Source organism: Triticum urartu, chromosome 7, assembly GCF_003073215.2.
Source record: "Triticum urartu cultivar G1812 chromosome 7, Tu2.1, whole genome shotgun sequence".
Classification (NCBI taxonomy): Eukaryota; Viridiplantae; Streptophyta; class Magnoliopsida; order Poales; family Poaceae; genus Triticum; species Triticum urartu.
The window spans coordinates 545,920,922-545,935,940 of NC_053028.1; the positions used below are offsets into that span (position 1 = coordinate 545,920,922).

At 42.2% G+C, this 15,019-nt stretch overlaps 1 pseudogene; it reads left to right on the forward strand.

Annotated features, from left to right (window-relative positions):
* The window catches only part of LOC125519045, a 67,061-nt pseudogene that overhangs the window by 25,888 nt on the left and 26,154 nt on the right, over positions 1-15,019 (forward strand).

Below are 15,019 nucleotides of genomic sequence, written 5' to 3' on the forward strand. Positions count from 1 at the left end.
ACTATGTGATTAACACCCAAAGAGTGATCATGTTTTGCTTGTGAGAGAAAATTTAGTCAACAGCTCTGCCACATTCAGAGCCATATGTATTTTGCAAATTTTCTATGCCTACAATGCTTTGCACGGAGCTACTCTAGATAATTGCTCGCACTTTCAATATGTATTTAGATCGAGACTTAGAGTCATCCAGATTGGTGTCAAAGCTTGCATCGACGTAACTCTTTACGACGAACTCTTTGTCACCTCCATAACCGAGAAACGTTTCCTTATTCCACTAAGGATATTTTTGACTATTGTCCAGTGATCCACTCCTGGATCACTATTGTATCCTATTGCCAAACTTATGGTGAGGTACACAATAGGTCTGGTACACAGCATAGCATACTTTATAAAACCTATGACTGAGGCATAGGGAATGACTTTTCATTCTTTCTATTTTCTGTCGTGACCGGGTTTTGAGTCTTTACTCAACTTCACACCTTGCAACACAGGCAAGAACTCCTTATTTGACTGTTCCATTTTGAACTACTTCAAAATCTTGTCAAGGTATGTACTCATTGAAAATATATCAAGCGTCTTGATCTATCTCTATAGATCTTGATGCTCAATATGTAAGTAGCTTCACCGAGGTCTTTCTTTGAAAAACTCCTTTCAAACACTCCTTTATACTTTTCAGAAAATTCTATATTATTTTCGATCAACAATATGTCATTCACATATACTCATTAGAAATTTTGTAGTGATCCCACTCACTTTCTTGTAAATATAGGCTTCACCGCAAGTCTGTATAAAACCATGTGCTTTGATCACTTTATCAAAGCATATATTCTAACTCTGAGATGCTTGCACCAGTCCATAGATGGTTCGATGGAGCTTGCTCACTTTGTTAGCATCTTTAGGATCGACAAAACCTTCTCGTTGCATCATATACAACTCTTCTTTAAGAAATCTATTAAGGAATGCAGTTTTGACATCCATTTACCATATTTCATAAAATGCGGCAACTGCTAACATGATTCGGACAGACTTTTAAGCATATATGAGTGAGAAAATCTCATCGTAGTCAACACCTTAAACTTGTCGAAAACATTTTGCGACAATTCAAGCTTTGTAGATAGTAACACTACTATCAGTGTCCGTCTTCCTCTTGAAGATCCATTTATTCTCAATGACTCACCAATCATCGGGCAAGTCAATCAAAGTCCATACTTTGTTCTCATACATGGATCCTATCTCAGATTTCATGGCCTCAAGCCATTTTGCGGAATCTGGGCTCATCATCGCTTCCTCATAGTTTGTAGGTTCGTCATGGTCTAGTAACATGACTTCCAGAACAGGATTATGTTGGGTTTCGTAGTAATTTCAAAAAAAATTCCTATGCACACGCAAGATCATGGTGATGCATAGCAACGAGAGGGGGGAGAGTGTGATCTACGTACCCTTGTAGATCGACAACGGAAGCGTTTGGTTGATGTAGTCGTACGTCTCCACGGCTCGACCGATCAAGCACCGAAACTACGGCACCTCCGAGTTCTAGCACACGTTCAGCTCGATGACGATTCCCGGACTCCGATCCAGCAAAGTGTCGGGGAAGAGTTCCGTCAGCGCGACGGCGTGGTGACAATCTTGATGTACTACCGTCGCAGGGCTTCGCCTAAGCACCGCTACAATATTATCGAGGACTATGGTGGAAGGGGGCACCGCACACGGCTAAGAATATGATCACGTGGATCAACTTGTGTCTCTAGGGTGCCCCCCTGCCCCCGTATATAAAGGAGCAAGGGAGGAGGAGGCCGGCCATAGGAGGAGGGCGCGCCAAGGGGAGTCCTACTCCCACCGGGAGTAGGACTCCTTCTTTCCTAGTCCAACTAGGAGAAGGGGGAAAGGAGGGAAGTGGAGAAGGAAGGGAGAGGGGGCCGTGCCTCAAACCCCTTGTCTAATTCGGACTGGGCTTGGGAGGGGCGCGCGCCACCTCCTGGCTCCTTCCCACTAAAGCCCAATAAGGCCCAATACTCTTCCCCGTATTCCCGTAACTCCCCGGTACTCCGAAAAATACCCGAATCACTCGGAACCTTTCCGATGTCCGAATATAGTTGTCCAATATATCGATCTTTACGTCTCGACCATTTCGAGACTCCTCATCATGTCCCCGATCTCATCCGGGACTCCGAACTCCTTCGGTACATCAAAAATCATAAACTCATAATATAACTGTCATCAAAACCTTAAGCGTGCGGACCCTACGGGTTCGAGAACAATGTAGACATGACCGAGACACGTCTCTGGTCAATAACCAATAGCGGGACCTGGATGCCCATATTGGCTCCTACATATTCTACGAAGATCTTTATCGGTCAGACCGCATAACAACATACGTTGTTCCCTTTGTCATCGGTATGTTACTTGCCCGAGATTCGATTGTCGGTATCTCAATACTTAGTTCAATCTCGTTACCGGCAAGTCTCTTTACTCGTTCCGTAATACATCATCTCACAACTAACTCATTAGTTGCAATGCTTGCAAGGCTTATGTGATGTGTATTACCGAGAGGGCCCAGAGATACCTCTCCGACAATCGGAGTGACAAACCCTAATCTCGAAATACGCCAACCCAACATGTACCTTTGGAGACACCTGCAGAGCTCCTTTATAATCACCCATTTACATTGTGACGTTTGGTAGCACACAAAGTGTTCCTCCGGCAAATGGGAGTTGCATAATCTCATAGTCATAGGAACATGTATAAGTCATGAAGAAAGCAATAGCAACATACTAAACGATCGGGTGCTAAGCTAATGGAATGGGTCATGTCAATCACATCATTCTCCTAATGATGTGATCCCATTAATCAAATAACAACTCTTTTGTTTATGGTTAGGAAACATAACCATCTTCGATTAACGAGCTAGTCAAGTAGAGGCATACTAGTGACACTTTGTTTGTCTATGTATTCACACAAGTATTATGTTTCCGGTTAATACAATTCTAGCATGAATAATAAACATTTATCATGATGTAAGGAAATAAATAATAACTTTATTATTGCCTCTAGGGCATATTTCCTTCAGTCTCCCACTTGCACTAGAGTCAATAATCTCGTTCACATCGTCATGTGATTTAACAGCAATAGTTCACATCACCATGTGATTAACACCCATAGTTCACATCGATATGTGATCAACACCCAAAGGGTTTACTAGAGTCAGTAATCTAGTTCACATCGCTATGTGATTAACACCCAAAGAGTACTAAGGTGTGATCATGTTTTGCTTGTGAGATAATTTTAGTCAACGGGTCTGTCATATTCAGATCCGTAAGTATTTTGTGAATTTCTATGTCAACAATGCTCTCCACGGAGCTACTCCAGCTTATTGCTCCCACTTTCAATATGTATGTAGATCGAGACTTAGAGTCATCCAGATCTGTGTCAAAACTTGCATCGACGTAACTTTTTACAACGAACCTTTTTGTCACCTCCATAATTGAGAAATATTTCCTTATTCCACTAAGGATAATTTTGACCGTTGACTAGTGATCTACTCGTAGATCACTATTGTACTCCCTTGCTGAACACAGTGTAGGGTATACAATAGATCTGGTACACAGCATGGCATACTTTATAGAACATATGGCTGAGGCATAGGGAATGACTTTCATTCTATTTCTATCTTCTGCCGTGGTCGGGCTTTGAGTCTTACTCAATTTCACACCTTGCAACACAGGCAAGAACTCTTTCTTTGACTGTTCCATTTTGAACTACTTCAAAATCTTGTCAAGATATGTACTCATTGAAAAAACTTATCAAGCGTCTTAATCTATCTCTATAGATCTTGATGCTCAATATGTAAGCAGCTTTACCGAGGTCTTTCTTTGAAAAACTCCTTTCAATTATTCCTTTATGCTTTCCAGAAAATTATACATTATTTCCGATCAACAATATGTTGTTCACATATACTTATCAGAAATGTTGTAGTGCTCCCACTCACTTTCTTGTAAATACAGACTTCACCGTAAGTCTGTATAAAACTATATGCTTTGATCAACTTATCAAAGCGTATATTCCAACTCCGAGATGCTTGCACCAGTCCATAGATGGATCGTTGGAGCTTGCATATTTTGTTAACACCTTTAGGATTGACAAAACCTTCTGGTTGCATCATATACAACTCTTCTTTAAGAAATCCATTAAGGAATGCAGTTTTGTTATCCATTTGCCTGATTTCATAAAATGTGGCAATTGCTAACATGATTCGGACAGACTTAAGCATATATACGAGTGAGAAAATCTCATCGTAGTCAACACCTTGAACTTGTCGAAAACCTTTTTCACAATTCTAGCTTTGTAGATAGTAACACTACTATCAGCGTCCGTCTTCCTCTTGAAGATCCATTTATTTTCTATGGCTTGCCGATCATCGGGCAAATCCATCAAAGTCCATACTTTGTTCTCATACATAGATCATATCTCAGATTTTATGGCCTCAAACCATTTCGCGGAATCTGGGCTCATCATTGCTTCCTCATAGTTCGCAAGTTCGTCATGGTCTAGTAACATGACTTCCAGAACAGGATTTCCGTACCACTCTGGTGCGGATCTCACTCTGGTTTACCTACGAGATTCGGTAGTAACTTGATCTGAAGTTACATGATCATCATCATTAGCTTCCTCACTAATTGGTGTAGTAGTCACAGGAACAGATTTCTGTAATGAACTACTTTCCAATAAGGGAGCAGGTACAGTTACCTCATCAAGTTCTACTTTCCTCCCACTCACTTCTTTCGAGAGAAACTCCTTCTGTAGAAAAACCCCGAATTTAGCAACAAAAGTCTTGCCTTCGGATTTGTGATAGAAGGTGTACCCAACAGTCTCCTTTGGGTATCCTATGAAGACATACTTCTCCGATTTGGGTTTGAGCTTATCAGGATGAAACTTTTTCATATAAGCATCACAATCCCAAACTTTAAGAAACGACAACTTTGGTTTCTTGCCAAACCATAGTTCAGATTGTGTCGTCTCAACGGACTTAGATGGTGCCCTTTTAAACGTGAATGCAGCTATCTTTAATGCATAACCCCAAAACGATAGTGGTAGATCGGTAAGAGACATCATAGGTCGCACCATATCTAATAAAGTACGGTTATGACGTTCGGACACACCATTATGCTGTGGTGTTCCAGGTGGCGTGAGTAGTGAAACTATTTCACATTGTTTTAACTGAAGACCAAACTCATAACTCAAATACTCTTCTCCACGATCAGATCGTAGAAACTTTATTTTCTTGTTATGATGATTTTCCACTTCACTCTGAAATTCTTTGGACTTTTCAAATGTTTCAGACTTATGTTTCATCAAGTAGATATACTCATATCTGCTCAAATCATCTGTGAAGATCAGAAAATAATGATACCTGTCGCGAGTCTCAATATTCATCGGACCACATACATCAGTATGTATGATTTCCAACAAATTTGTTGCTCGCTCCATTGTTCCGATGAACGGAGTCTTAGTCATCTTGCTCATGAGGCATGGTTCGCAAGCATCAACTGATTCATAATCAAGTGATTCCAAAAGCCCATCAGCATGGAGTTTCTTCATGCGCTTTACACCAATATAACCTAAACAGCAGTGCCACAAATAAGTTGCACTATCATTATTAACTTTGCATCTTTTGGTTTCAATATTATGATTATGTGTATTACTACGATCGAGATCCAACGAACTATTTTCATTGGGTGTGTAACCATATAATGTTTTATTCATGTAAACAGAACAACAATTTATTCTCTTACTTAAATGAATAATCGTATTACAATAAACATGATCAAATCATATTCATGCTTAACGCAAACACCAAATAACACTTATTTAGGTTCAACACTAATCCCAAAAGTATAGGGAGTGTGCGATGATGATCATATCAATCTTGGAACCACTTCCAACACACATCGTCACTTCACCCTTAACTAGTCGTTGTTTATTCTGCAACTCCCGTTTCGAGTTACTAATCTTAGCAACTGAACTAGTATCTATTACTGAGGGGTTGCTATAAACACTAGTAAAGTACACATCAATAACATGTATATGAAATATACTTATGTTCACTTTGCCATCCTTCTTATCCGCCAATCACTTGGGGTAGTTCTGCTTCCAGTGACCAGTCCTTTTGCAGTAGAAGCACTTAGTCTCAGGCTTAGGATCAGACTTGGGCTTCTTCACTTGAGCAGCAACTTGCTTGCCGTTCTTCTTGAAGTTCCCCTTCTACCCTTTGCCCTTTTCTTGAAACTAGTGGTCTTGTCAACCATCAACACTTGATGTTTTTCTTGATTTCTAACTTCGTTGATTTCAGCATCACGAAGAGGTTGGGAGTTGTTTCTGTTATCCCTTGCATATTATAGTTCATCACGAAGTTCTACTAACTTGGTGATGGTGACTAGAGAATTCTGTCAATCACTATCTTATCTGGAAGATTAACTCCCACTTGATTCAAGCGATTATAGTACCCAGACAATCTGAGCACATGCTCACTAGTTGAGCGATTCTCCTCCATCTTTTAGCTATAGAACTTGTTGGAGACTTCATATCTCTCAACTCGGGTATTTGCTTGAAATATTAACTTCAACTCCTGGAACATCTCATATGCTCCATGACGTTCAAAACGTCTTTGAAGTCCCGATTCTAAGCCATTAAGCATGGTGCACTAAACTATCAAGTAGTCATCATATTGAGCTAGCCAAACGTTCATAACGTCTGCATCTGCTCCTGCAATAGGTCCGTCACCTAGCGGTGCATCAAGGACATAATTCTTCTGTGCAGCAATGAGGATAAACCTCAGATCATGGATCCAATCCGCATCATTGCTACTAACATCTTTCAACACAATTTTCTCTAGGAACATATCAAAATAAACACAGGGAAGCAACAACGCGAGCTATTGATCTACAACATAATTTGCAAAATACTACCAGGACTAAGTTCATGATAAATTTAAGTTCAATTAATCATATTACTTAAGAACTCCCACTTAGATAGACATCCCTCTAATCCTCTAAGTGATTACGTGATCCAAATCAACTAAACCATGTCCGATCATCACGTGAGATGGAGTAGTTTCATTGGTGAACATCGCTATGCTGATCATATCTGCTATTTGATTCACGCTCGACCTTTCGGTCTCCGTGTTCCGAGGCCATATCTGTATATGCTTGGCTCGTCAAGTATAACCTGAGTATTCTACATGTGCAACTATTTTGCACCCGTTGTATTTGAACGTAGAGCCTATCACACCCGATCATCACGTGGTGTCTCAGCACAAAGAACTTTCGCAATGGTGCATACTCAGGGAGAACACTTCTTGATAATTAGTGAGAGATCATCTTATAATGCTACCGTCAATCAAAGCAAGATAAGATGCATAATAGATAAACATCACATGCAATCAATATAAGTGATATGATATGGCCACCATCATCTTGTGCTTTGTGATCTCCATCTCCGAAGCACCGTCGTGATCACCATCGTCACCGGCGTGACACCTTGATCTCCATCGTAGCATCGTTGTCGTCTCGCCAAGCTTATGCTTCTACGACTATCACTACCGCTTAGTAATAAAGTAAAGCATTACATCGCGATTGCATTGCATACAATAAAACGACAACCATAAGGCTCCTGCCAGTTGCCGATAACTCGGTTACAAAACATGATCATCTCATACAACTAAAATTTAGCATCATGTCTTGACCATATCACATCACAACTTGTCCTGCAAAAACAAGTTATACGTCCTCTACTTTGTTGTTGCAAGTTTTACGTGGCTGCTACGCTTAAGCAAGAACAAATCTTACCTACACATCAAAACCACAACGATAGTTTGTCAAGTTGGTGCAGTTTTAACCTTCGCAAGGACCGCGCGTAGCCACACTCGGTTCAACTAAAGTTGGAGAAACTGTCACCCGCTAGCCACCTTTGTGCAAAGCACGTCGGGAGAACCGGTCTCGCGTAAGCATACGCGTAATGTCGGTCTGGGCCGCTTCGTCCAACAATACCGCCGAACCAAAGTATGACATGCTGGTAAGCAGTATGACTTATATCGCCCACAACTCACTTGTGTTCTACTCGTGCATATAACATCAACACATAAAACCTAGGCTCGGACGCCACTGTTGGGTTTCGTAGTAATTTCAAAAAAATTCCTACGCACACGCAAGATCATGGTGATGCATAGCAACGAGAGGGGGGAGAGTGTGATCTACGTACCCTTGTAGATCGACAACGGAAGCGTTTGGTTGATGTAGTCGTACGTCTCCATGGCTCGACCGATCAAGCACTGAAACTACGACACCTCTGAGTTCTAGAACACGTTCAGCTCGATGACGATCCCCGGACTCCGATCCAGCAAAGTGTCGGGGAAGAGTTCCGTCAGCACGACGGTGTGGTGACGGTCTTGATGTACTACCATCGCAGGGCTTCGCCTAAGCACCGCTACAATATTATCGAGGACTATGGTGGAAGGGGGCACCGCACACGGCTAAGAATATGATCACGTGGATCAACTTGTGTCTGTAGGGTGCCCCCCTGCCCCCGTATATAAAGGAACAAGGGAGGAGGAGGGCGCGCCAAGGGGAGTCCTACTCCCACCGGGAGTAGGACTCCTTCTTTCCTAGTCCAACTAGGAGAAGGGGGGAAAGGAGGGAAGTGGAGAAGGAAGGGAGAGGGGGGTCGCGCCCCAAACCCCTTGTCCAATTCGGACTGGGCTTGGGAGGGGTGCGCGCCATCTCCTGGCTCCTTCCCACTAAAGCCCATTAAGGCCCAATACTCTTCCCCGTATTCCCGTAACTCCCCGGTACTCCAAAAAATACCTGAATCACTCGGAACCTTTCCGATGTCTGAATATAGTCGTCCAATATATCAATCTTTATGTCTCGACCATTTCAAGACTCGATCTCATCCGGGACTCCGAACTCGTTCGGTACATCAAAACTCATGAACTCATAATATAACTGTCATCGAAACCTTAAGCGTGCGGACCCTACAGGTTTGAGAACAATGTAGACATGACCGAGACACGTCTCCGGTCAATAACCAATAGCGGGACCTGGATGCCCATATTGGCTCCTACATATTCTACGAAGATCTTTATCGGTCAGACCGCATAACAACATATGTTGTTCCCTTTGTCATCGGTATATTACTTGCCCGAGATTCGATCGTCGGTATCTCAATACCTAGTTCAATATCGTTACCGGCAAGTCTCTTTACTCGTTCCGTAATACATCATCTCACAACTAACTCATTAGTTGCAATGCTTGCAAGGCTTATGTGATGTGTATTACCGAGAGGGCCCAGAGATACCTCTCTGACAATCGGAGTGACAAATCCTAATCTCGAAATACGCCAACCCAACATGTACCTTTGGAGACACCTGTAGAGCTCCTTTATAATCACCCAGTTACGTTGTGACGTTTGGTAGTACACAAAGTGTTCCTCCGGCAAACGGGAGTTGCATAATCTCATAGTCATAGGAACATGTATAAGTCATGAAGAAAGCAATAGCAACATACTAAACGATTGGGTGCTAAGCTAATGGAATGGGTCATGTCAATCACATCATTCTCCTAATGATGTGATCCCGTTAATCAAATAACAACTCTTTTGTTTATGGTTAGGAAACATAACCATCTTTGATTAACGAGCTAGTCAAGTAGAGGCATACTAGTGACACTTTGTTTGTCTATGTATTCACACAAGTATTATGTTTCCGGTTAATACAATTCTAGCATGAATAATAAACATTTATCATGATATAAGGAAATAAATAATAACTTTATTATTGCCTCTAGGGCATATTTCCTTCAGATTACCGTACCACTCTGGTGCGAACCGTACTCTGGTTGACCTATGAGGTTCGGTAAGAACAGGATTACTGTATCATCATTAGCTTCCTCACTAATTGGTGTAGGAATCACTGGAACTGATTTCTGTGATGAACTACTTTTCAATTCGGGAGAAGGTACAATTACCTCATCAAGTGCTACTTCCCTCCCACTCACTTCTTTTGAGAGAAACTCCTTCTCTAGAAAGGATCCATTCTTAGTAACAAAATAACTTTCCTTCAGATCTGTGATAGAAGGTGTACCCAACAGTTTCTTTTTTGGGTATCCTATGAAGACGCACTACTCCGATTAGGGTTCGAGCTTATCAGTTTGAAACTTTTTCACATAAGCATCGCAACCCCAAACTTTAAGAAACGACAGTTTTGGTTTCTTGCCAAACCATAGTTCATACGGTGTTATCTCAACGGATTTAGATGGTGCCCTATTTAACGTGAATGCAACTATCTCTAATGCATAACCCCAAAACGATAGTGGTAAATCGATAAGAGACATCATAGATCGCACCATATCCACTAAAGTACGATTACAACGTTCAGACACACCATTACATTGTGGTGTTCCAGGTGGCGTGAGTTGCGAAACTATTCCACATTGTTTCAAATGAAGACCAAACTCGTAACTCAAATATTTGCCTTCGTGATCAGATCGTAGAAACTTTATTTTTTTGTTATGATGATTTTCCACTTCACTCTGAAATTCTTTGAACTTTTCAAATGTTTCAGACTTATGTTTCATTAAGTAGATATACCCATATCTGCTCAAATCATCTGTGAAGGTTAGAAAATAATGATACCTGCCGCGAGCCTCAACACTTATCGGATCGCATACATCAGTATGTATTATTTCCAATAAGTCAGTTGCTCGCTCCATTGTTCCGGAGAACGGAGTCTTAGTCATCTTGCCCATGAGGCATGGTTTGCAAGCATCAAGTGATTCCAAAAGTCCATCAACATGGAGTTTCTTCATGCGCTTTACACCAATATGACCTAAATGGCAGTGCCACAAATAGGTTGCGCTATCATTATTAACTTTGCATCTTTTGGCTTTAATATTATGAATATGTGTATCACTACGATCGAGATTCAATAAACCATTCACTTTGGGTGTATGACCACAAAAGGTTTTATTCATGTAAACAGAATAATAATTATTCTTTGACTTAAATGAATAATCGTATTGCAATAAACATGATCCAATCATATTATGCTCAACGCAAACACCAAATAACAATTATTTTAGGTTCAACACTAATCCCGAAGGTAAAGGGAGTGTGCAATGGTGATCTTATCAACCTTGGAATCATTTCCAACACACATCGTCAATGTAGCAATAATTCAAAAAAATTCCTACGTGTCACCAAGATCAATCTAGGAGATACTAGCAACGAGAGAGAGGGAGTGCGTCTTCATACCCTTGAAGATCTCTAAGCGGAAGCGTTACAAGAATGCGGTTGGTGGAGTCGTACACGCAGCGATTCAGACCGCGGTCGATTCCGATCTAAGCGCCGAACAACGGTGCCTCCGTGTTCAACACACGTACAGCCCGGGGATGTATCCTCCTTCTTGATCCAGCAAGGGGAAAGGAGAATTTGAGGGAGAACTCCGGCAGCACGACGGCGTGGTGGTGATGGAGCTCGTGGTTCTCAAGCAGGGCTTCACCAAGCGCTACGGAGGAGGAGGAGGTGTAGGAGAAGGGAAGGGGCTGCGCCAGGGGAAGGGTGCGGCTGTCCTCTCTCTCCCTCACTATATATAGGGGGAAGGGGTGGAGGAGGCGCCCTAGGGTTCCCTAGGGGAGGGGCGGCGGCCACAGGGGAAACCCTAGATGGGTTTGGGCGCCCCCACCCCTAGGAAACTTGCCCCCCAAGCCGGGAGGGGTGGCTGCCCTAGGGGAGGCGCCCCCACCTCTCCAAGTTACATGAGATGGGGTGGGAGGGGCGCTCGGCCCCTTAGTGGGCTGATGTGCCCCCTCCCCTTGGCCCATAAGGCCCCCCAACACTTGTCGGGGCCTCCGAAACCCCTTTCGGACACGCTGGTCGTCACCCGGTACTCCCGGAACAATTCCGGACTCCAATACCATTCATCCAATATATCGATCTTCACCTCCGGACCATTCCGGAACTCCTCGTCATGTCCGGGACTCCAAAAAACCTTCAGTAACCACATACTATTTCCCATAACAACTCTAGCGTCATCGAACCTTAAGTGTGTAGACCCTACGGGTTCGGGAACCATGCAGACATGACCGAGACATCTCTCTGGCCAATAACCAATAGCGGGATTTGGATACCCATATTGGCTCCCACATGTTCCACGATGATCTCATCGGATGAACCACGATGTCGGGGATTCAATCAATCCCGTATACAATTCCCTTTGTCTATCGGTATGTTACTTGCCCGAGATTCGATCATCGGTATCCCCATACCTCGTTCAATCTCGTTACTGGCAAGTCTCTTTACTCGTTCCATAACACATGATCCCGTGGCTAACTCCTTGGTCACATTGAGCTCATTATGATGATGCATTACCGAGTGGACCCAGAGATACCTCTCCGTCATACGGAGTGACAAATCCCAGTCTCGATTCGTGCCAACCCAACAGACACTTTCGGAGATACCTGTAGTGCACCTTCATAGCCACCCAGTTACGTTGTGATGTTTGGTACACCCAAAGCATTCCTATGGTATCCGGGAGTTGGACAATCTCATGGTCTAAGGAAATGATAACTGACATTAGGAAAGCTTTACCAAACGAACTACATGATCTTGTGATACGCTTAAGATTGGGTCTTGTCCATCACATCATTCTCCTAATGATGTGATCCCGTTATCAATGACATCCAATGTCCATGGTCAGGAAACCATGACCATCTATTGATCAACGAGCTAGTCAACTAGAGGCTTACTAGGGACATATTACGATCTATGTATTCACACATGTATTATGGTTTCCGGTTAATACAATTATAGCATGAACAATAGACAATTATCATGAATGAGGAAATATAATAATAACCATTTTATTATTGCCTCTAGGGCATATTTCCAACAGTCTCCCACTTGCACTAGAGTCAATAATCTAGTTCACATCATTATGTGATTAACACTCATAGTTCACATCGCCATGTGACTAACACCCGAAGAGTTTACTAGAGTCAATACTCTAGTTCACATCGCCATGTGATTAACACCCAAGAGTTTACTAGAGTCAATAATATAGTTCACATCACCATGTGATTAACACTCAATGAGTTCTAGGGTTTGATCATGTTATGCTTACAGAGAAGTGTCAGTCAACGGGTCTGCAACATTCAGATCCGTGTGTTCTTCGCAAATCTCGATTTCATATTGTAGATGTTGCTACTATGCTCCACTTGGAGCTATTCCAAATGATTGCTCCACTATATGTATCCGATTTGCTACTCAGAGTCATCTGGATAGGTGTTAAAGCTTGCATCGACGTAACCCTTTACGCCGAACTCTTTATCACCTCCATAACCGAGAAACATTTCCTTATTCCTAAGGACAATTTTGACCGATGTCCAATGATCGACTCCTGGATCACTCTTGTACCCCCTTGCTAGACACGTGGCAAGGCACATCGCGGTACACAACATGGCATATCGTATAGAGCCTATGGCTAAGGCATAGGGGATGACTTTCGTCCTTTTTCTTTCTTCTGCCGTGGTCGAGCTTCAAGTCTTAACTTCACACCAACTCAGGCAAGAACTCCTTCTTTGACTGATCCATCTTGAACTCCTTCAAGATCATGTCAAGGTATATGCTCTCTGAAAGTCTTATCAGGCGTCTTGATCTATCTCTATAGATCTTGATACCCAACATGTAAGCAGTTTTACACAGGTCTTCCTTTGAAAAACTCCATTCAAACAACCCTTTATGCTTTCTAGAAATTCTACATCATTTCCGATCAACAATATGTCATCCATATATACCTATCAGAAATGTTGTAGTGCTCCCACTCACTTTCTTGCAAATACAAGTTTCTTGCAAACTTTGTATAAACCCAAATGCTTTGATCGCCTCATCAAAGCGTATGTTCCAACTCCGAGATGCTTGCTCCTGTCCATAGAAGGATCGCTGGAGTTTGCATACCTTTCAGCATCCTTAGGATTGACAAAAACCTTTTGGTTGCATCACATACAACCTTTCCTCATGGAAACCGTCAAGGAAACTTTGTTTTGACATACATCTGCCTAATTTCGTAAATGAAAATGCAGCAACTGCTAACATAGTTATAACAGACTTTAGCATCGCTATGATTGAGAGAGTCTCACCATAGTCAACTCCTTGAACTTGTCAGAAACTTCTTTGAGACAAGTCGAGCTTCACAAATAGTGACATTACCATCAGTGTCTGTCTTCTTCTTAAAGATCCATTTATTCTCAATGGCTTGCCATTCATCGGGCAAGTCCACCAAAGTCCATACTTTGTTCTCATACATGGATCCTATCTCGGATTTCATGGCTTCTAGACATTTGTTGGAATTCGGGCCCACCATCGCTTCTTCATAGCTCATAGGTTCATCATTGTCCAACAACATGACCTTTAAGATAGGGTTACCACTGAGAAGTTGTACACACCCTTGTCGACCTACAATGTTTGATAATAATTTGATCTGAAGCTTCATGATCATCATCATTAGCTTTAACCTCAACTGACGTAAGTGCCACAGAAACATCTTTCTGTGTTGCGCTACTCTCTAGTTGAAGTGAAGGTTCAACAACCTCATCAAGTTCTATCTTCCTCCCACTCAATTCTTTCGAGAGAAACTCTTTCTCGAGAAATAACCTGTTCTCAGCGACAAACACTTTGCCCTCAGATCTGAGATAGAAGGTATACCCAATCGTCTTGTTTGGGTATTCTATGAAGATACAATTTTCCGCTTTGGGTTCGAGCTTTTCCGACCGAAGCCTATCGACATAAGCATCGTAGCCCCAAACCTTAAGAAACAACAACTTTGGTTTCTTGCCAAACCATAGCTCATACGGTGTCGTCTCCACGGACTTAGATGTTGCCCTATTTAAAGTGAATGTAATTGTATTTAATGCATAACCCCCCAAAATAGCGGTAGATTGGTAAGAGACATCATACAATATCCAATAAGGTTCAA